General features: G+C 44.5%; 1 long non-coding RNA gene across 1 annotated transcript; it reads left to right on the top strand.

Moving 5' to 3' along the window:
- The first annotated feature begins 3269 nt into the window (after positions 1 to 3269).
- On the top strand, positions 3270 to 21295 carry LOC115655311. The gene is made up of 3 exons (XR_004001363.1): positions 3270 to 3281; positions 17871 to 17876; positions 21214 to 21295. It is a non-coding gene; the product is annotated as an uncharacterized LOC115655311 (long non-coding RNA).
- Positions 21296 to 21695: the final 400 nt, after the last annotated feature.

Here is a 21695-nt window from a genome sequence, read left to right as displayed (position 1 = left end):
ATCCCTAGTCAGAACAATAATCTGTTAAACCCTCTGCCTACATGGTGCTAATTTTCTGGGCAGACTCTATTAGGCCTTGTTTGAAGTGTAGTCCCCCTTAAATGTCTCTTACAACAATCTCAAGTGAAGGGCATCAGTTCAATGAGTTCATACATCAGTTTCAATGAGGTTTTTACTGAATCTATAACAAGGTTAAACTCAGCTCATAACATTTATTAACCAACCTCCCCTAGTTGTCTGATGTCCTTGGTAACAATGGCCCTGATCCAACACTACGGTTGCCAACTTTCTACTTGCACAAAACCAAACACCCTTGCCTCGCCCCTTCTCTGAGGCCCTGTCCCCGCTCACTCTATCCCCCCTCCCTCTGTCACTCGCTCTCCCCACCCTCACTCACTCACTCATTTTCACCAAGCTGGCTCAGGGGGTTGGGGTGTGGGAGGGGGTGAGGGCTCTGGAGTGGGGCCAGAAACGAGGAGTTCAGACTGTGGGAGGAGGCTCTGGGCTGAGGCACTGGGTTGGGATGCGAGAGTGCTCTGGCTGGGGGTGTGGGCTCTGGGCTGGGGCCAGGGATGAGGGGTTTGGGATGCATGAGGGGGCTCCAGGCTAGGAAGTGAAGCCGAGGGGTTCGGAGTATGGGAGGGAGCTCCGGGCTGAGGCAGGGGGTTGGGGTAAGGGAGGGAGACTGGGATCTGGGCTGGGGGGGGCGTGGGTTCCAGGATGGGGTCAGAAATGAGGGGTTCAGGGTGTGGGATGGGGCTCCAGGCTGGGGGTTGGGGTGCAGGGGAGGGGGTGATGGCTCCGGCAGGGGGTGCAGACTTGGGGTGAGGCTGGGAATGAGGTGCAGGAGGGGGCCAGGATTAAGGAATTTGGAGGGCTAGAAAGGGTTCAGTGCTGGGGCAGGGGGTTGGGGCGTGAGAAAAGGATCAGGGTTGGGGCAGGGGTTGAGGCACGGGAGGGAGATAAGGGGTGCAGGTTCCAGGTGGCGCTTACCTCAAGCAGCTCCCAACAGCAGTGGCATGTCCCTCCTCCAGCTCCTATGCAGAGGCGCAGCCAGGCAGCTCTGCGTGCTGCCCCGTCTGTAGGCGCTGCCCCTGAAGCTCCTATTGGCTGTGGTTCCCAGCCAATGGAAAATGCAGAACTGGTGCTTGGGGTGGGGCAGCCTTCAGAGCCCCCTGGCCGCCCCTACATGTAGGAGCCAAAGCGGGGACATGGTGCTGCTTCTGGGAGCCACGCAGAGCCAGACAGGGAGGCTGCCTTAGCCCTGCTGAGCTGCTGACCGGACTTTTAATGGCAGTGCTGACAAGAGTTGCCTGGGTCCCTTTTCAACCTGGCAATCCGGTTGAAAACCAGACACCTGGTAACCCTATCCAATGCCCACTGAAGTCAATTGATAGATTCAGAATTACTTCAATGGGTGGTAAATCAGGCCCAAATAGATTATAGTGCAACCCATGAACAAGACATCTAATTTCTTTTGCAACACAAATTCCTTCACTACTGAACTCAACTAGACTCCTGCTCCAACCCTTATAGTAATTTGATGCCTCTGTGTGATCTAGAGAGTGGCCCTGAGAAATAAATTTGCTGAAATTCCCAAGCTGTCTTGTCTATTTCACATTAATGGTTTGTATGTAAAAGACAACCTGGATTTTTTCTGTCATCAATCATAGTTAATGAAAACATGCAAAATTCATAGGCAAATTATGAAATGTTACTGCTGATCTGAGAAGCTAAAACTCTTTTTTAAACGTATGTAATAGAGAAGTGTGAGATAGGTCTGGTCTACACTTCAAAGCTGTACTGGTATAACTATGTTGAGTGATTTTTTTTTAACTGATCTACCAGTACAAGCCCTATTATGGATGCAGTTGTACCGGTACAAAGGGACATTATATCAGGCTACTCTTCACATATGTGAATATGCTGTACACAAGTATATATATGGGTAACTGTGTCCCTATCAGAGGAAGGGGAGGAGTTGTACCACTTTAACTATACCAACATAGTTAAAGTGGTAAAATGTTTATGTACACACGAGCCCTTAGAGGGGCACTGTCAACTCAAAAATCACATTTCCAATTGAAGCTGTTTTGTGTACTGTTGTTGGAAGTAATCCATAAGATTATTAGGATGGAAAGTGATAAGAAACCTTGATGTTTTTTACTCTCTTTTTTAAGTTAGTTTACTTTGTGCATTTGACAGCACTTTGAGTATAGTCAGTTTCCCTGTTTTGTTGCTAGTGCAGGCTTTGCCTCAAGCACTGCCAGGTGTTTAACAGAAACAGAAAAGCTGGAATTGAAGAGGCAGCAGGCAGATATGACACAAAGGAGATGGGAAAAGACGGTGATTATAACTCTCAGGCTTGTCCAATGGAGCCTTCTAAATATCAATAGGGGAATAGTATGTGGCCTGCACTAGTCCCGTCAGGTGAGGTGGCAAAAGGGTGGCCCACTGATCAGGTCGCCACCGGACTGCCATTGCCACTCATTCAGACATTACCAGGAAAGCCTTCGGGTCATCCTCAGGGCCCATCAGTGTAATCTGAGGAATATGGATCTTATGAGAAGAGTATATCAATTCATTCACTGGGAAAGGCAGAACATATTCCCTCTGGAAATTCAGAATGCTGATCAGATCTGGTACTGGAGATGACTACCTACTCCCTGTATAAACCTTACTAAAAAACTGCCTGGTTTTTCATTTTCCAGTTTGGCAATCTAAGCCTCCATGTTCAGCATCTAGCTAAAACATTGTTAAGCTAACTCTGGGCTTTCTGCCACTCTAAACAAATTTACAGTGCAGATATTTCAACTCATTTTTGACTGAGGATGAGACAGAAGTAGGAACTGTTTGAAGTACTAGAGGTATAAAAGCCTCCAACAGGTAGGTTATTAACAGTTTGTAAGGCTTGTTCCTCTATTTAGGGATTATGGAAAGTTATGTCTTTTTTTGAGGTATCTCTGACTGTCTCCGATTAAGGGTAACACATGATCTTTAAACAAATCAAACAAACATGGAACAATTTTAATCCCTGAATGAATAAATCTCCTGGGGGGCCTGGCTACAGAAAAATCAGTGGGTAATTCTATTAGGTCTCACTGTGAGTAAGACACCAATCTGCCTTCTATAATGAACCTTAAAGCCACAAACCTTGTCATAATAGTTTATCAGAGTTGTATGAGCAGCCATCAGTAATGGAAAGCCTGATTACACCCAGAATGTCATCTGCTTACAACAGCTGTGGGAACTAAATTTTGCTCAATCATCTCAGAGTTATGGTTATGATCTAATAGGAAACAAAATAAGATGGGATTGATGAAAAGTCTACTCTCTTTTGAATGTGTGTATGTCCCAGGGAGCCTACTTTTTATTCCCCACCCTTTAAGACCCCACATTACTATGACCTGCTTTCTGCCCAATAAATATTAGCTGAGACTCCTTTAAAGGTCCACAAGGTCTCTCCCATATCCCTTCATAGTAATAAGTGGTCTTTCCTGCTCTAATGACTTGAATCACTCCCTGCTAATGAGTGAGAAATCGCACACAGGTCTCATTTGTCCATGCAGAGCATCAATCTCAATAGTCTCATAACAGAACTGTGTCACAAAACACAAATAATCATTACCAGGAGTTATTGGAGCTCCAGAAAATTAAAGGTATTTCTGACACACACTTCCCCCCCTCTAAAATAATACTCCAGCCATGCTGACATCTTTCAGTATGATAACAGAATCACTTGTGTTGGAAGAGACCTCCAGCGACTCATATAGGACCCATTTTCAGAGGTATTTAGGTGCATAAAGATTTAGATAGGTGCCTACTGACACTTTCAAAAGCACCTAAGGAAGAGTTTCGTGCTTTTGAAAATCCCATTAGGCACCTACCTGCACCTTTAGGCACCTAAAATACCTTTAAATATCTGCCCCCTAGTCCATCCGGTTACTTTACGGAATAAGAAGATTAAAATGTCATAAATGTAATAATTCCCCTAGAATCAAAATGCTGTTAATTTTCACATATTTCTGCTTGAAGATCTTCATTCAAATTCAGACTGGAGCAAATAAATACAACTCCCTTGGAAACCTCTGAGCCAAATTCTGCAGTGTTTTAAATGACAGCATGAACTGGTCAGAAGATAGAAGTGGGGCCAAGTAGTTTGACTTATACCAAATGGCACACAGTAGAAGTGCTTTTCAGAAAGTAATGGAAAGACAACCAGTCATAAAAGAGAATAGGCTCACTGATCCATATACTCAGCATTCTGTACTCTCAACCTACAGACACTGTAAAACATCATGTACATTGATTGCCTCACTTGTATACTAGGGGAATAAAGCAAACATTTTAAAGAATCATTTTTCTTATAATATAGCTCAGCATTCAATGATATTACAGAGCAATATATAATTAAGTAGAACATACTGTCAGTAAGGTATTTTACATCTACTTTCATCTCATTTTGGGAAAATAAGTGAAAAAAGTCTAAAGCTATGAGACAAAGGCACATGTTTATGGCCTCATGTGGTACTGAGGGCTGAGATTTGTGAAGAATGTGACTGATAAAGGTGCAAGCAAGGGAACAGGCCAGCAGGTTGATCCTGTTGACATTATCTTTGTCAAGTTATTTTAGAAGGGCTTGGAAATCAGCTTGCAACGAGTCACATAACCTTGTGTGACATGGATTTTTGAGAACACTGAATTGGACAATATTTTCTTTGAGTCACTATTCCATCTTCCTACAAACCAACTACTTGGAGAGAACGACAGCACACAAATACAACTGCTGATGGCACTACCTGTGACCACATACAGATAGCTCATGATGAGTAGGGAAAATGGATCTTTCACTAAATTAACACTCTTTTCTATGTCAAAGCCTAAATTTTCAGAAGTGACTTTGGAGGTCCAACTTGAGACATTTGAAAGGGGCCTGATTTTTAGAAAGTACTGAGCACCAACCACCTGAAAATCAGGCCTCTAATTCCTGGTTGGGCATCCAAAAATCAGGGGACCCAAAAAAATCACTAACTGAGTGTGAATGGACCAGGCGAGAGAGAGGCAGGGCCAGTTCTAGGGGAGGGCGAGGAGGGTTGTCAAGTATAATTCCCAATTCTGGACCTTAGCGTCCAAAATATGGGTACTAGCATGAATTCCCCTAAGCTTAATTACCAGCTTATATCTGATAGGCTGCCACCAATCAGGAATTTTTTAGGGCCTGATACCCTCTGGTCCCCCCAAAACCTTTGCAGGGGACCCCAAGACCCAGATTCCTTAAGTCTTGTACCTCAGTGCTTGGCTGTAGACAATGGATCGTGTGATGTGCCCGGGATGGAAGCTGGAGGCATGAAGGTAGGCATAGCGGTCAGTGGGTTTACACCGGTGGGTCGGTGGGTTACAACCGCATCTGCTCTAACCCCTCAGACAGAGACCAACACCTACAAAATCTCCACCAAGCATTCTCAAAACTACAATACCCGCATGAGGAAATAAGGAAACAGATCAACAGAGCCAGACGTGTACCCAGAAGCCTCCTACTGCAAGACAAACCCAAGAGAGAAACCAACAGGACTCCACTGGCCATCACATACAGCCCCCAGCTAAAACCCCTCCAACGCATCATCAAGGATCTACAACCCATCCTGGACAATGATCCCACACTTTCACAGGCCTTGGGTGGCAGGCCAACCCTTGCCCACAGACAACCTGCCAACCTGAAACATATTCTCACCAGTAACTGCACACCACACCATAATAACTCTAGCTCAGGAACCAATCCATGCAACAAACCTCGATGCCAACTCTGCCCACATATCTACACCAGCGACACCATCACAGGACCTAACCAGATCAGCCACACCATCACTGGTTCATTCACCTGCACACCCACCAATGTAATATACGCCATCATATGCTAGCAATGCCCCTCTGCTATGTACATCGGCCAAACTGGACAGTCTCTACGGAAAAGGATAAATGGACACAAATCAGACATTAGGAATGGCAATATACAAAAACCTGTAGGAGAGCACTTCAACCTCCCTGGCCACACTATAGCAGACCTTAAGGTGGCCATCCTGCAGCAAAAAAAACTTCAGGACCAGACTTCAAAGAGAAACTGCTGAGCTTCAGTTCATCTGCAAATTTGACACCATCAGCTCAGGATTGAACAAAGACTGTGAATGGCTTGCCAATTACAGAACCAGTTTCTCCTCTCTTGGTTTTCACACCTCAACTGCTAGAACAGGGCCTCATCCTCCCTGATTGAACTGACCTCGTTATCTCTAGCTTGCTTGCTAGCACACATATATATACCTGCCCCTGGATATTTCCATTACATGCATCTGAGGAAGTGGGTATTCACCCACGAAAGCTCATGCTCCAAAACGTCTGTTAGTCTATAAGGTGCCACAGGATTCTTTGCTGCTTTTACTGATCCAGACTAACACGGCTACCCTCTGATACTTGAAATTAAAAGACTATGACCCCTTTTTCTTTCTTACAATTCTGAATAGATAAGAGACTGTAGCAGGGAGATTGGCAGAAACCTGGTTGCACCTCCAGTCCCATCCAGGACCCAGAGAGAACAAAGCCAAACCCAAACCCCACAAACAAAGGCTTCCCTCCACGAGATTTGAAAGTATTTTGTCTCCTGATTGGTCCTCTGGTCAGGTGTTTGCAGGTCACTGTTTGTTAACCCTTTATAGGTGAAAGAGACATTAACCCTTAACTATCTGTTTATGACAAGGGTGGTCACCAACTTCACTCTGATTGGCTAGCTGTATGTTTTTTGGTTTCGGTTCAGCCACTCAAGGGGAAGAAGGGCACTGAAAACCTTTTCCACCCTCACCAGAAAAACAGCTAGAGAGAGATTTATGTGCAAATGACTGAGATCTGTTAAGCTGAAATGTCTGAACTGCTTTAAAAGAAGCAAAAACAGAATAAGGACTGAGGGTATTTGCCATACCTATTTGTGAGGTAGGTGCATGTTCATCCATGCTTGAAAAATCAGGACACCTAAACTGACCTGGAGACCGACTGACTGATTACAGTAGTTTGCTTAGTCAGTGTCAGCTGATTAACTCCAATGTGTTTCTCATCTGCCCTTCTGATTTCCTCCTTTGTGTGTGTTTGTTCAGGATATTTGCTGTTGAAAGAATTTTTAATCAATCTCTAGGTCAGTGTTTTTCAAACCGTGGGTTGTGACCCAGTACTGGGTTGCTGCATGTCAGGCGCTGGGTCACCTTGCTCTGGTCAGCACCGCCGACTGGGATGTTAAAATTCCTGTCAGTGGTGCTGCCCAGCTAAGGCAGCTAGTGCCTATCTGTTCCGACACCGCGCTGTGGTCAGCAGCAGGTCCCGCTTCTAGGCAGGGGGGTAACGGGGCTCCTCACCCTACCCTGCACTGAGCACCAGCTCCACACTCTCACTGGCCGGTTCCTGGCCAATGGAAGCTGGGGGGCGTTGCCTGCAGGCAAGAGTCATGCACTTCTGCCTAGGAGCCGGACCTGCTGCTGGCCGATTTGCGGGCGCAGCGCGGTCCATGGTGCCAGGACAGGTGGGAAGCCTGTCTCTGCACCCTGGCTGCGCCGCTGACCAGGAGTTGACGGAGGTAAGTCTGGGCCCCAACCCTGTGCTCCAATCCTCTGCCTCAGCCCTGAGCCCCCCCAAACCTGGAACCCCTTCCTGCATCCCAACCCCCTCTTCCCCAGCCCCAGCCCCAGCCCAGAGCCCTGACCCCCTCCCACACCCAAACCCCTTGCCCTAGCCCTGAGCCCCTTCCCACAACCTGAACCCCTCATTCCTGGCCCCACCCCACAGCCCTCACCCCCGTGCTCTAACACTCTGCCCCAGCCCTGAGCCTCTCCCACATCCCAAACCCCTTATCCGTTGGGTCACGGGCATCAAAATTTTTCTTCAGCTGGGTCCCCAGAAAAACAGTTTGAAAACCACTGCTCTAGGTGAACTGCATTACATGTTGGTGCTGCTTGCAGCCTACCTTAGTTTTGCTGATCACCACAACATGCCATGTACATTTTAGCAAGTTCTTCTTGTTTTTAATATAAAAATGACATTTTTACATTCTAATAACCTCTACCTTACCCCCATAAGATAGCTAGGTTCAAGATTTATCTTGAGTTAACCCTCCCCTTCACCTGTGTGAGTCTCAGTTAAACCTCTAAAGACCTCCACAGTTTTGCCCATTTCAAGGCTCCAGGTCAGGCCGGCACAACTCGTAAAGTAGCGAGTGCCACATTACTCCAAAGAAAACAGCTGAGGGCCGAACCCCCCTGGCCCCGTTGAACCCCCTCCGCCAGCACCGCCAAGCCCCCCCGAAACACAACACACACCCCAGCGCTGCCCAGCTCCCCAAAATACTCCCTCCCCCAGTGCCACCCGCCCCATGGAAACAAACCCTCCTTCCCCAGCACTGTCCCACCGAAACAGCGGTATTGAACCTTGGTAATATGTTATAGTGGGCCCCTAAGGTAGTATAATTACGGTAAAAGAAAAATGTCTTTTTGCTAGAAGTAGAATAAAAGATCTTCCCCCAACTTTGTAATCGATTGTTCTGTTGAACGAATGAGGAAGGTGTGGAAGGCAGCACCTCCAGACAACTGCAACCCTTGGAGAGGGGATGAGAGCCAGACCAGATCAGTAGAACAGGTCAGCCACTGACTCCTCGCTCACCTCCTCAGCCCCCCACTCGTCCCGGCTTGCCTATTCAGCCCCCGCCACTGCCCACCTACCCACTTGCCTCGTCAGCCCCCCGCTCTCACCAACTGCTTGCCTACTCACCCCCCGCGGGCCGCACAGTGAGCCCACCTACTTACCGCCTGCGAGCCCCACAGTGAGCCCACGTGGGCCGCATGCAGCCCCTGGGCTGCATGTTGTGCAGACCTGCTCTAGGTCATGAACAATACTGCACCCATGCAGTATACATTTCCTATATTCTACGGGTAGCACTATACAATATCTGCTCTTTTTTAAAGAGCAAAGGAATTACTTTGTTTAAAAATAAACATGTTTTGAAGAGCATAGTGTAATGTCGTTTCCTTGAAAAACTAATGACTCACCTTGCTTACAATCTGCAACTCAAGAAAGCCCTAGGTAGAGAATAAGCTGTGGATATCTCCAATGCCTAAAAATCCTGGGCAAAATTGAGGGATTCTCTTGTTCTCCCATCGTCATCTCATTCCCCTCTTGTCACAGCAGCCCTAGAGTCTATTCTTGCTGTTGACAGAAAAAAAGAATGAGGTGAGAACAATCTCTCACCTCCTAAATCATCATTTGATACAATGGAGTCAGCTGTTCAGGATTTAGAATCATGTTTGTTGTATTTGATTCTAAACTTGATTCTGTGTTTTTAAGAGGACTTTTTTTTTTAAAGGAAATTGTTTTAAAAATTGGAGGAAGAAACTAAGAAACTACAAATACAATCTAATAGCTTTTTAGACCCATGCAGATGTGCTGATGAAAATATTGTTGTATGCCACAGAAAATTAGTGATTCTTGAAAATAAACACTAAATCTTGGGCTAAACACACTCAGATGGCAGATATCTTTATAGCAAGCTTTCTTTAGTACTTGAAACAATATTGGTAACTGCTCTGAACTGCCTTTCCAGATTGTTGAAGGATTTTGTATAGCCTTTTAATTGCCTTCTCTAATTCTACTTTTGCTGCTTTAAGTTGAACTTTTAAAGGTACTTTAGCCCACACATTGGTTAACAAAGGGGCTGTGAGGGAAGTTAAGTAAAGGTAACTTGTCATATTTATGGCCTTGTCCACACTACAAAGTTAAGTTGATGTAAAACAGCTTATGTTGACCTAACTATGGAGGTGTACACACTGCAGTGCTCCTCCCACCACTGTTACCTGCCCACTACACCAACCTAATAAAACCATCTTGACAAGAGGTATAGCGCTTAGGTCGATGTAGTCACGGTGACTCAGTGTCAGTGTAGACACAAGGAGTGTCATATGGACATATAACAGTGGTTAAATTACAGTGATGGCTGTAACTTAAGTCAACTTAACTCTGCAGTGTAGACAAGGCCTAAGTAAAACAGTTGATGGCTGCAACCTTTGTCCTCACTATTGCTCTTCATACCCCTGGCTACAAGGGGAAGATTAGCCAGAAACTCTGCACAGTGAACCTTAAGAGTTTCCAAGCCCCTCTCTCTCTTCCCAATTTTGTTTTTCTGTGGCTGAATATAATGTAGTCCCTGAAAAGTCTGGCCCAGTGCAGGAGCGTAGAGCAGCTCTTTGACTACACTTAAGAAAGGATTCTCTATTCAGGGCACAAGTAGCTGCTGGGGTCACAGCTCCAGCTGACTCTTGAATGTTATGATAAACATACCTACCACAGGAATAAAAAAATACTACAAATGACTACTTGATATACACACTTGTTTTTCCCCTCTAACCACCGCTACCCCCTGAAGGGACAATGGACTGACTGTTAATTCCTGACAGCATGAAATTTTTCAATTGGTTTAATGAAGAACTGAGCTCTCATTAATTATAATAGAACTGCAAATTATATATAAAGAATGCAAAGTTTTGTACTGCCTCATCTCTCTAGTTATAATTTTCCCTATTTTGTATTACCAATGTGAATTATCTCAAACAATAGTACCCGATCTTCAACAAAGAGATGTGTATTACTCTGACCCCAGACAGGCACATTATATATCTGAATGTGTATTGTTGAATTTTCCACTTAAATCATACTATTACAAGAGAGGGTGGAATTTAAACCAGTTCAGCTACATAAAGAGAAGCGTACCACTGGTTGTGTTGTAAATATGTTCTACAAGATCATGAATGCTATTAAAAAATGCCCTACTTGCTGCTCAAGAGCTCTAAGACGTTGTTTTTTCATTTAGGAAGTCAACTTCCCACTGTGTGATACCAATGAACCTGTCTGTTAACCTATATTACAAAAAAAAATTTTTTTTAATTGGGAAACTGTTTATAATTCAACTGGCTTTAAATATCAAACATTAAATATCAGAGCAGAACAACACCACCTCGCATTTTGTGGATGTTAATATGATGTATCTATTCATTTTTATTGTACTCTACCTGGCTAGTTATTTAAGGGTCTGAGTGTGAAACCCTTAATCATGTTGACTAGTACCTTACTCCAATAGTACGCCCAGCCTTACTCTTCCAGGTGGCGTAAGCTATTACTCAACATGAACAACAGTTTTAGAATATGGCCCCAAGTGAATATGGGGTGAAATCCTGGTTCCAGAGAGATCAAAATTCCCATCCACTTTAATAGGACCAGGATTTCACCCAGGGTCTTTTAAACTTAATTAAGAACAAAATATTTAAGAACTTTCCTTGATATAAATTAGGGCTGTCAAGCGATTAAAAAAAAGTAATCACAATTAAGAAAAGTAATTGCAATTAATCACACTGTTAAATAATAGAATACCATTTATTTAAATATTTTTTCTACAGTTTTAAATATATTTATTTCAATTACAATACAGAATGCGAAGTGTACAGTGCTCACTGTATTTTTTATTATAAGTATTTGCACTGTAAACAAAAGAAATAGTATTTTTCAATTCACCTCATACAAGTACTGTAGTACAATCTCTTTATCATGAAAGTTGAACTTACAAATGTAGAATTATGTACAAAAAATAACTTCATTCAAAAATAAAACAAACATAAAATTGTAGAGCCTACAAGTCCACTCAGTCCTACTTCTTATTCAGCCAATTGCTAAAAAAAACAAGTTTGTTTACATTTGCAGGAGATAACGCTGCCTGCTTCTTTTTTATGATGTCATCTGAAAATGAGAACAGGTGTTTGCATGGCACTATTGTAGCCAGTGTCGCAAGATATTTACGTGCCAGATGTGCTAAAGATTCATATGTCCCTTCATGCTTCCACCACCATTCCAGGGGATATGCGTCCATGCTGATGACGGGTTCTGCTCGATAACAGTCTAAAGCAGTCCAGACCGACGCATGTTCATTTTCATTATCTGAGTCAGATGCCACCAGCAGAAGACTGATTTTATTTTTGGTGGTTCGGGTTCTGTAGTTTCTGCATCAGAGTGTTGCTCTTTTAAGACTTCTGAAAGCATGCTCCCCATCTCGTTCCTCTCAGATTTTGGAAGGCATTTCATATTCTTAAACCTTGGGTTGAGTGCTGTAGCTATCTTAAAAAATTTCACATTGCGTTTTATTAAATCTGCAGTGAAAGTGTTCTTAAAATGAACAACATGTGCTCGATCATCTAAGACTGTTATAACATGAAATATATGGTAGAATGTGGTTAAAACAGAGCAGGGGACATACAATTCTCCCTCAAAGAGTTCAGTCACAAATGTAATTAACATATTTTTTTAATGAGAGTCCATCAGCATGGAACATCTTCTGGAATGGTGGCTGAAGCATGAAGGGGCATATGAATGTTTAGCATATCTGGTACGTAAATACCTTGCCACGCCGGCTACAGAAGTGCCATGCAAATGCCTGCTCTCACTTTCTGATGACATTGTAAATAAGAAGAGGGCAGCATTATGTCCTGTACATGTAAACAAACTTGTTGGTTTTAGCAGTTGGTTGAACAATAAGTAGGACTGAGTGGACTTGTAGGTGCTGAAGTTTTACATTGTTTTGTTTTTAAGTACAGTTATGTAACAAAAAATCTACACTTGTAAGTTGCACTTTCATGACAAACAGATTGCACTAGGTACTTGTATGAGGTGAATTGAAAAATATCTTCTTTTGATTATCATTTTTACAGTGCAAATATTTGTAATAAAAAATAACATACTTTAATTTCAATTACAACACAGAATACAATATATATGAGAATGTAGAAAAATATCCAAAATATTTAATAAATTTTAATTGGTATTCTATTGCTTAACAGTATTGCTGGAGGCTGCGGGCAGCTCAGAGCCCTTTCAATCCCAGCTGCGGCTCCGGTGATCAGACTGGGGCCGGTATTTAAAGGGCTCAGGGCTGCCTGTGGCTGCGGGCAGTCCAGAGCCGTTTGAATCCCACCTGTGGCTGCGATTTAAAGGGCTCAGAGCTCCCCATGACTGCGGGCAGCCCAGAGCCCTTTGAATCCCCGTCAATGCTCTGGCGGCCGGGCTGGGGTCAGGATTTAAAGGGCTCGGGGCTCCCCTCAGCAGCAGTAGCTCTGGGCCCTTTAAATCCCTGCTCCAGCCCCGCAAAGCTCAGGGTTCCCAGTGGTGGCCGGAGCCCTGGGTCTTTTAATTTGGCCCTGAGCCCCAGGGGGCTCCCAGCTACCTCTTCAGCAGGGAGCCCCTGGTTGATATAAAGGCCCTGGGTCTCCCAGCCACAGCTGGTGCCCCAGGGCCTTTAAATCTTGAGAGGCCACGCCTCTTCCGGAGGAGGCCATGCCCCCATAGGACTCCAGCAGTACCAGTATGTCCTGTAAGTTACTTTCACCCCTGCTGGTCTTGCAAATACTTATCGCTGGGTATTGTGTTTATTACCAATTGTAGCTCTATTGACTTCTATGAGACAATCCCACAATTCCAAATTGCCTCTCACAATTCTTCAGGTGCCAGGAGACCTCCAACGGTCCTTACTAAGCTGCCAAAATTTCCATCTTCCCTTTGTGATAATTTATCCAACAGATGTAGGCATTTTCAGTTCAATATTCTGCACTACAATGGACATTTTAAAAAGGATGGGTAGAAGAAAATTAATTTAATATCAAATTAAATTACAGAGATTACTACAATGATTGTATTTATATTTAATTTACATATTTATATTTAATTCAATTGAAAAAACCTCCATTTTACATTTATCTGAAACTGTCAGTGGATCTCTAGCCTTCTGCACTGTAGTGTAGTAGAATCCAGAGTCCCTAACTCTAGAGTTCAAATCAAGCTTGCTACTGAGTGCACTGGGGCTGGGCCATTAGTTAAACACCCACTATTTAAAGGGTGGAGTGAGGAAAATGAAATCCCCAGAGCCCAAAACTGCATGATGGAGAGGAGATTCCAAATGAGTTCTGTTGGCCTGATGGTAAACAGAGGTCTACAGGAAATCCATATATTTATATATCTATCTTCCTTAAGGGACAGTTAACCCTAAGAAACATGATAGTGAAATGAATGCCAAAGTGATCTCCTTCACTGAACATTTTGTTTGAGTTTATGTTGTGCTTTATTTTCTATGTAATAGTGCATTACGTTAAATCCCTACAATAAGAAGAGACATACTTAATATTTTGGCTGTTTCACAGTCATTTTTGGAATGGCAGTTGTCATAAATGGATAGTTAAGAGTTAATGGAACAGAAGTACTTCATATCTCTTTTGCCTGGAAAGGGTTAACAAGATCAGTAAGCCAGGCTGTCACCTGACCAGAGGTCCAATCAGAGGACAGGATACTTTCAAATCTTGAGGGAAGGAAGTTTCTGTGTGTGCTGTTAGATTTTGGTTGTTGTTCACTCTGGGGGCTCAGAGGGAGCAGACGTGCAACCAGGTTTCTCTCCAATCTCTCCGATACAGGCTCTTATAGGTTCAGAATAGTGAGTACTAGGTAGATAAAGCGAGTTAGGCTTATGTTTGTTTTCTTTATTTGCAAATGTGTATTTGGCTGGGAGGAGTTCAAATGTGTATTTGGCTGAAAGGATTTTAATTTATATTATATATACTTAGGCTGGGAGGGTATTCCCAGTGTCTATAGCTGAAAGACCCTGTACCTATTCCATTTTTTTTAAATTTACAAAGATAATTTTTACTGTTTTTCTTTCTTTAATTAAAAGTTTCTTGTTTAAGAACCTGATTGTTTTTCTTATTCTGGTGAGACCCCAGGGGATAGGGTCTGGATTCACCAGGGAATTGGTGGGGAGAAAGGAGAGAAGGGGGAGAGAAAGGTTAATTTTCTCTCTGTGTTAGGATTACTTTCTCTCTCAGGGAGAGTCTGGAAAGGGGAAAGAGAAGGAGAGGGGAAGGTGAATTTTCCTCTCTGTTTTAAGATTCAAGGAGTTTGAATCACAGTGATCTTCCAGGGTAGCCCAGGGAAGGGAAGCCTGGGAGAGGCAACGGTGGGGGAAAGGGTTTACTTTCCTTGTGTTAAGATCCAGAGGGACTGGGTCTTGGGGGTCCCCGGGCAAGGTTTTGGGGGGGACCAGAGTGTACGAGGCACTGGAATTCCTGGTTGGCGGCAGCTCTACAGGTTCTAAGCTAGTAATTAAGCTTAGAGGAATTCATGCTGGTACCCTATCTTTTGGACGCTAAGGTTCAGGGTGGGGAATTATACCATGACAGCAGTAAATTAACTTATGTTTAAGTTTGCATTTACTTTTGGATTATTTACAGAATCTGCAAAGTTATAGGAGTAGACTGGTGTAGTAAACGAATGTGTTAAAATCCTAGCGAGAACTAGTTTTGGTCTGCTGATTTGAGACAAGAATAATTGTGCTCAAATTAGTGTACAGTAACTCCTCACTTAATGTTGTAGTTATGTTCCAGCAAATTGTGACTTTAAGCGAAATGATGTTAAGCAAATCCAATTTCCCCATAAACAAACAATTTAATACTGGTACACAGTGATGATGATTGTGAAGTTTGGTTGAGGTGGAGGAGTCAGAGGGTGGGATATTTCCCAGGGAATGCCTTACTGCTAAATTATGAACTAGCAATTGGCTGAGCCCTCAAGGGTTAACTCTCACACTCTACAAGGCAGCACGAATGTAGGGAGGGGAGACAGCATCTCAGACAGAGACAGAGACAGAGACACACACCATGTGTGAGAGAGAGAGATGCACATTTCCCCTTTAAGTATGCTGACCCTACTCTTAAGTATATTGCCTTGTTAGTTAGATCAGCTTGCTGAGACTGCAGCTGCTGCCAGCAAGCTCCCTCGGTCCTGAGCCCTGTTGTGTGTCCCCCCTGCTCTATGGAAATGGGGTAAGCGGGGTGCAGGAGCAGGGGGGAGGGGGACACTCTGACAGCCCTCCCTCTTCTTCCCCTCTCCCCCCGCACAGCAAACAGGAGTCTTGGGGAGCAACACCAAGGCAGAGGGCAGGAGCAGCACATGGCAGTGGGGGGAGGGACAGCTGAACTGCCGGCAACTGATAGCTCTGCGCTCCCCTAGGTTCCCTGTGCTGCAGCCACCCAGCAGGCTAATAGGGGGCTGCTGGTCCACTCTGGTTCCAAGCCCCCACCAGCTAGCTACAACTGGCTGCTCTTCCTGCAAGCAGTGGACAAAGCAGGCGGCTGCCAAACGATGTTAGAAGGGAGCATTGCACAACTTTAAATGAGCATGTTCCCTTCCCTAATTGATCAGCAATGTAACAACCAAACAACGTTAACCGTGACCAGGGCCGGCTTTAGGGCGATTCAGCCGATTCCCAGGAATTGGGCCCCGCGCCGAGAGCCGGAGCCCCAGCCGGAGCGCGCAAGAAGCCCGGTTCTCCTGGCTGGAGCCCTGGACGGAGCGTGGTAAGCTGCCCCGCAGCCCGACTCTCCTGGCTGGAGCCCCAGCCAGAGCGTGGCAAGCTGCCTCGCAGCCCCGCTCTCCTGGCTGGAGCTCCGGGCCCTTTAAATAGCCCCCATAGCCCTGGGATAGCGGGGGCTCCGGGGGCTATTTAAAGGGCCAGGGCTCCAGCTGCCTCTGCCACCCCGTCCTTTAAATAGCCGCCGGAGCCCCGCCGCCCTGCCGCCCCCATGTATTCTCCAGGGCTCTCGCCGCTATTTAAAAGGTCCTGGGTGGGGTAGAAGCAGGGGAGCCCCAGACCCTTTAAATAACCCCAAGAGCCCTGGGATAGCGGGAAGCTTGGGGGCTATTTAAAGGGCCAGGGCTCCAGCTGCCTCTGCTGCACCCCCCTGCCCTGCCCCCAGCCAGCTCTGCCCCCAGCCAGCTCTGCACTCCGTGCCCACAGCCAGCCCCTGCCAAACCCCCTGCCCTGTCTCCAGCCACCCCCCTGCCACACACCCCTGTGGCCCTGCCCAAAGCCAGCCAGCCCCCACACACCCCTGCCCGCACCAGCCCTGCACACCCTGCCCACACCCAGCCTCAACCCCCCTGCCCTGTCTCCAGCCAACCTCGCTGCACTCCCCTGCCTGAAGCCAGCCAGTTCTGCACTCCTCTGTCTCCAGCCCTCCCAACCCCTGCTGCATCCCTCTGCAGCCCTGCCTGAAGCCAGCCCACCCCACACCCCCCTGTCTCCAGCCAGCCCTGCACCCCTTTCCCTGCCTGCAGCTAGACCCTACCTCCAGTCAGCCCCTGCCCTGCCTCCAGCCAGCCCCATGTCCACTGCTGCCCTGCAGTTCCCAGGGCAGTAACCCTGCACACCTGCTTCAATGAGGGGGGCAGGGAGCAGCTGGGACCCACACATGTGCACACCCGCAGGGAGTGGCAGGGACCCACACATGTGAAATGGCGGTCATTAATAAGCAAGCAACAGCATATATGATGCAATGTACATAATATATAATTGTATTATTTATATAGTTATGGAAAGTAAATAATACATGGAAGAAATGAAAGGCTTTTTTTTTTTTTTTTTTTTTACACTTTTTTTTTCTTTTTAAGTCATCCCTGCCAGGGTCCCGCCGAAAATGTTCGAATTGGGCCCCGCACTTCCTAAAGCTGGCCCTGACCATGACGACTTTAAGTGAGCAGTTACTGTATCTTAATGTTTCTCAGCAAACCAAAACAAACATGTTCAGTTCAACAGCACTTAGGGCCTGGGGAAAGGACTTTTAGACATCTGAATACAGAAAGATAAATGATTTTGGTGTTGACAGATATCTGTCTTGAGCCAAATCTAGCTCCCTGCCCCCAAGTGAGCAGACCCCAAAGGGCAGCAGAACTGATGCATTACAGCTGTGCAGGGTGTTGGACAGCAGAAGGTTCATTTCAGGGGTGGGGGAAGAAATCTTCACCCTCTGTACACACCAAAGGATCTCCATCCACAGTAGCTCTGAGCTGGCTTTTGGCTGTTGTGGGGCTGCCACAGATCAGCTCCCGCTGGTACTCTGCAGCCTGAAATGGGACAGCATGGGTGGGATTACATGATGTGGTTGCCTGCGATAGTAAGGGATTGGACCCGATGTCAAAGGAGGTCCCTTCCAGTCTTATGTTCTTATGACTCCATCATTTGATGCCTTTGGAGAACTCATACACAATGCCCATGTATTCAGTCTTAGCACAAAGAGGGAGAATTTGGCCCTATATCATGATGATACCACACTAACACTGCTGCAGCTATAATACAGCTTTGTCACTACAATAAATATTTGGCTGAGATGTTTTGATTATTTAATCATATTTTGCTTCTTCAACAGTTCAATATCCAGGCTTTGCCATTATAGACATATCTTCTTTTCTATCAATTGTTTAATAAACTTCCATCATGACTACAAATAATATATCTGTATATTATGTAACATGATATGCTGGTGGTATCCCCTCCTGTTGGAGGGAATGGCTTGGAATGTCACTAGTACTCTGATCCTGCAATGAGCACCAAGTGAGCAAACCCCTCTGTTGTGCTGGAGATTGTTCATGAATCAGGGGGCATTGATTCTCCTCCCACTCCCACCCTCCTGCATGTTGTAAATCAGGAGTAACTCTACCAAAGCCAACGGGGCTACATCATTGTGAGAGAACTATCAGGCCCAATAACTTGGAAGAATATATACAGATATTAAAAAAGTTTTTTTAAGAACATTTAAAAGGAGAGCTTGCAAGATAACAACAAAGAAACAAAAATGCAAATTTTCTATTGTGTCTTACTTTATATTTATAACAGTCAAACAAATTAATTACCTAGCATTAAAAGCAAGCAGAATTCTTGCTTCATTGCTCAAGCAACATAATGCACCTGCTCCCTTCCTTATAAGGCTTCAGAGATATCATGAAATTGCTTTCTTTCAATGATTAAAAAACTAAAAGGCAAGTGCCTGTAATAATAATGCCATTTTCTCCCCGCTAATCTAATCTTTGCCCTGTGGAAACTGCTGATGAGCGCTTACTTCTACTCTGAAATTTACATAAAAACTAACCATATCTTGTTTTTGGAAAAGGACTGATCCCCCAAGGTTAGTGGCATGGAGAAACAAGATCTGGAAAATTATTGCAATTGAAATGATAGATAACCTTATATTAGGATCAAACAGAATTTACAATATATGGTTAACATTTCTGGAGTTTGAAAAAAATAAATATACAGACAGTAATATGAGGTTGACCAAACATAAATGGATCTTTTAAAGGTGGCAAATACAGGGAATAAACAGAACTGAAGCATGGCACATAATTCCCATCCGAAGGAACATATACAACCTGCTGCTATAATGTGATTTTATTATGTGATTTACAGAGGCAAAAAAGTAGAAGGGGAAAATTTCTGGAAGGTCTCGTGTATAAATTAGAGTAACTATTTACATCTAGATGAAGTGTGCAGAAGACTAAAGACTAGACCTTCTAAACTGGTATTCATGTTGTCACTAGCTACAGACCTGAGACCCTCATTATATTCTGCAGATTAAAAAAGGTGGAATTAAAAGGGGATTATTAAGAATATGATTTAAAATCCTTGGGTGGAAATGTGAATTTATTATCTGAGTGGTAATAAGGTTAAAAATCTGTATAATTTAAATGATTTTTTTGCTGTTCATGTATGTTAATAGTTACAAGATATAAAGGTTTTTTTTTAAAAGAAACCCTCTGTCACTGAATTTTTTAAAAGTTCTAACAGACTTGTCTACAGATAGTTTGCATTTACCACAGCCAATATTTAAGTATAGCAATTAAATTACATCATACTTTTGTTTTATTACAAAAAAGTGAGTGGTTTTAGCAACTGACACACCAAAATGATTTAAGAATGTGAAACAGTGACTTGATTAGCAATATTCACAATGCATGCACACAACCACCTCTGAGATCTTACAGGACAGTTTCAGGATACATGCAGATTTTTCCGTAAATTTTTTTTGCAACTTACTCTTGCTATAGGTAGTTATACAAACACGAGAGAGAAAGCCATAGCTTTTCAGCGCTACAAAACAAACCTCAGCGCTGTACATATCTTGCACAGTTTAAACGAAATGTAGAACATTTGATGAAGGTATAAACTTAGCAGAAGTATAAACTCATACAAATTAACTTTCAGTGTTTACTATGAATGTTTAACAATGAAATATAAACTACTCTAAAATCTTCTACATACATGGAAAATTAAATCTGTAAGTACCTTGCAAGAGGTGTCTCTTCTACACCTTAAATTGAAATGTCTGTTGCAATTCAGGATGTTCTAAGTACCTCATTCACTATATGATTTGCATTAAAAAACCTTTTACCATCACCCTGGAGCCTTTTGGCTACATACAAAGAATAGGAAATACAAAATCTTTCTGGCCTCCTGGAAACTTCGCAAATGAGTCTGCACTTCTTGTACCCCGCCCCGTCTGAAGTCTCTGGAAGTGCCAGGTTTGTAAGAAACACAGAATCAGTGTTATAAACATATATAGCTCTCTTTCACTACCCTTCCAAAATAAATTAAATTTAGGCATACATTGGACAATGACTGTAAAAACTATACAGTACATTAGAGGGGGAAATTCTCAAAGGAGTTACATCAGGGATTAATTTGATCCAAAGGCTTTAAAGTGTTCTACATGCTTTAATCTTGTTTTCTGCTGCCTTGCTCTTCATGCACTCATTCGCAGTATACAGGTGAGTATAAAATGCTACAAGATCAGACTGGTAGCCTCTTACAGCCGCTTTCCCCAAGTATACATGATTACAAAGGCAGCAAGACAGCAGCGATTCATTTCCAAAGCATCTGTTCTGAGTATTACCAGCAAGTGCTCAAGAAGGCCACGCAAAAACCCTCTGACAATGCGGAAAGACCATCCAATTAACTGCAATTACCACACCACTCCCTTTGCAAACAATCTTGCTGCATTATTTTCCTGCCCTCGTAACCAACTCCAGAGAAAAATGTCAGACAATCTCTTACAGTGGCATTATTTTAAGCCTTTTCTCTACACATTCTTTTAGTCTCCCACCCACTGGTATTGTAACCAGTATGTTGTCTATGCCCAGTCCCGCTCAGAACAGGTAGTGCAACAGTGGGAGACTTCAAGGAAAGTGCTAATGTAGACAGGGCCCTATATAGCAAAGCTTCACCACCCCCTCTCACAACTTTTCCTGCATAACAGCTTTCCCACAGAGCCCCAGCGCTGGAACAATGTGTAGAGTGGGGTGCTGAGAGCCATTGAACCAAACTGTAAACTCTGTATATAATGGAAACCACTTCAAGCTGGGGTGCTGCAGCACCTCCCCCACCCAGCACCCCTAGTTCCAGCACCTGTGCCCGAGAAGCGGGCTGGGCTGTAACTCCCCTTGCTGACTGCACAGGGCCATGCAACAGTTGGAGGCTAAGGAGGTTCAGGGCAAGCAGCCTCCTCTCCCTAGCGATGGGGAGACACGAACCAGTTCGAGGTAAGGAAGAGAGGCGGGGGTCCAGGGGGACTCTCATAGGGGCTCTGGCCCAGGCACTAAGAGCATATCGGGGGTGGCGTGGCAAAGCCGGGCCCCCTGCTCAGCCCGGGTCAGTTCAGTGCTGGGAGGGAGCTGGCCGGCTCAGCAGCAGCTGGGTCACCCGCTTCAGTGGAAGGGAAGGCGCCGGCACTCACCTGCCTCCTGCCTGACAGCCCAAG

The sequence above is a fragment of the Gopherus evgoodei genome, chromosome 1 (genome assembly GCF_007399415.2).
Source record: "Gopherus evgoodei ecotype Sinaloan lineage chromosome 1, rGopEvg1_v1.p, whole genome shotgun sequence".
Classification (NCBI taxonomy): Eukaryota; Metazoa; Chordata; order Testudines; family Testudinidae; genus Gopherus; species Gopherus evgoodei.
Note: the sequence above shows the minus strand (reverse complement) of the source record. Positions and strands in the feature narration are given on the sequence as shown.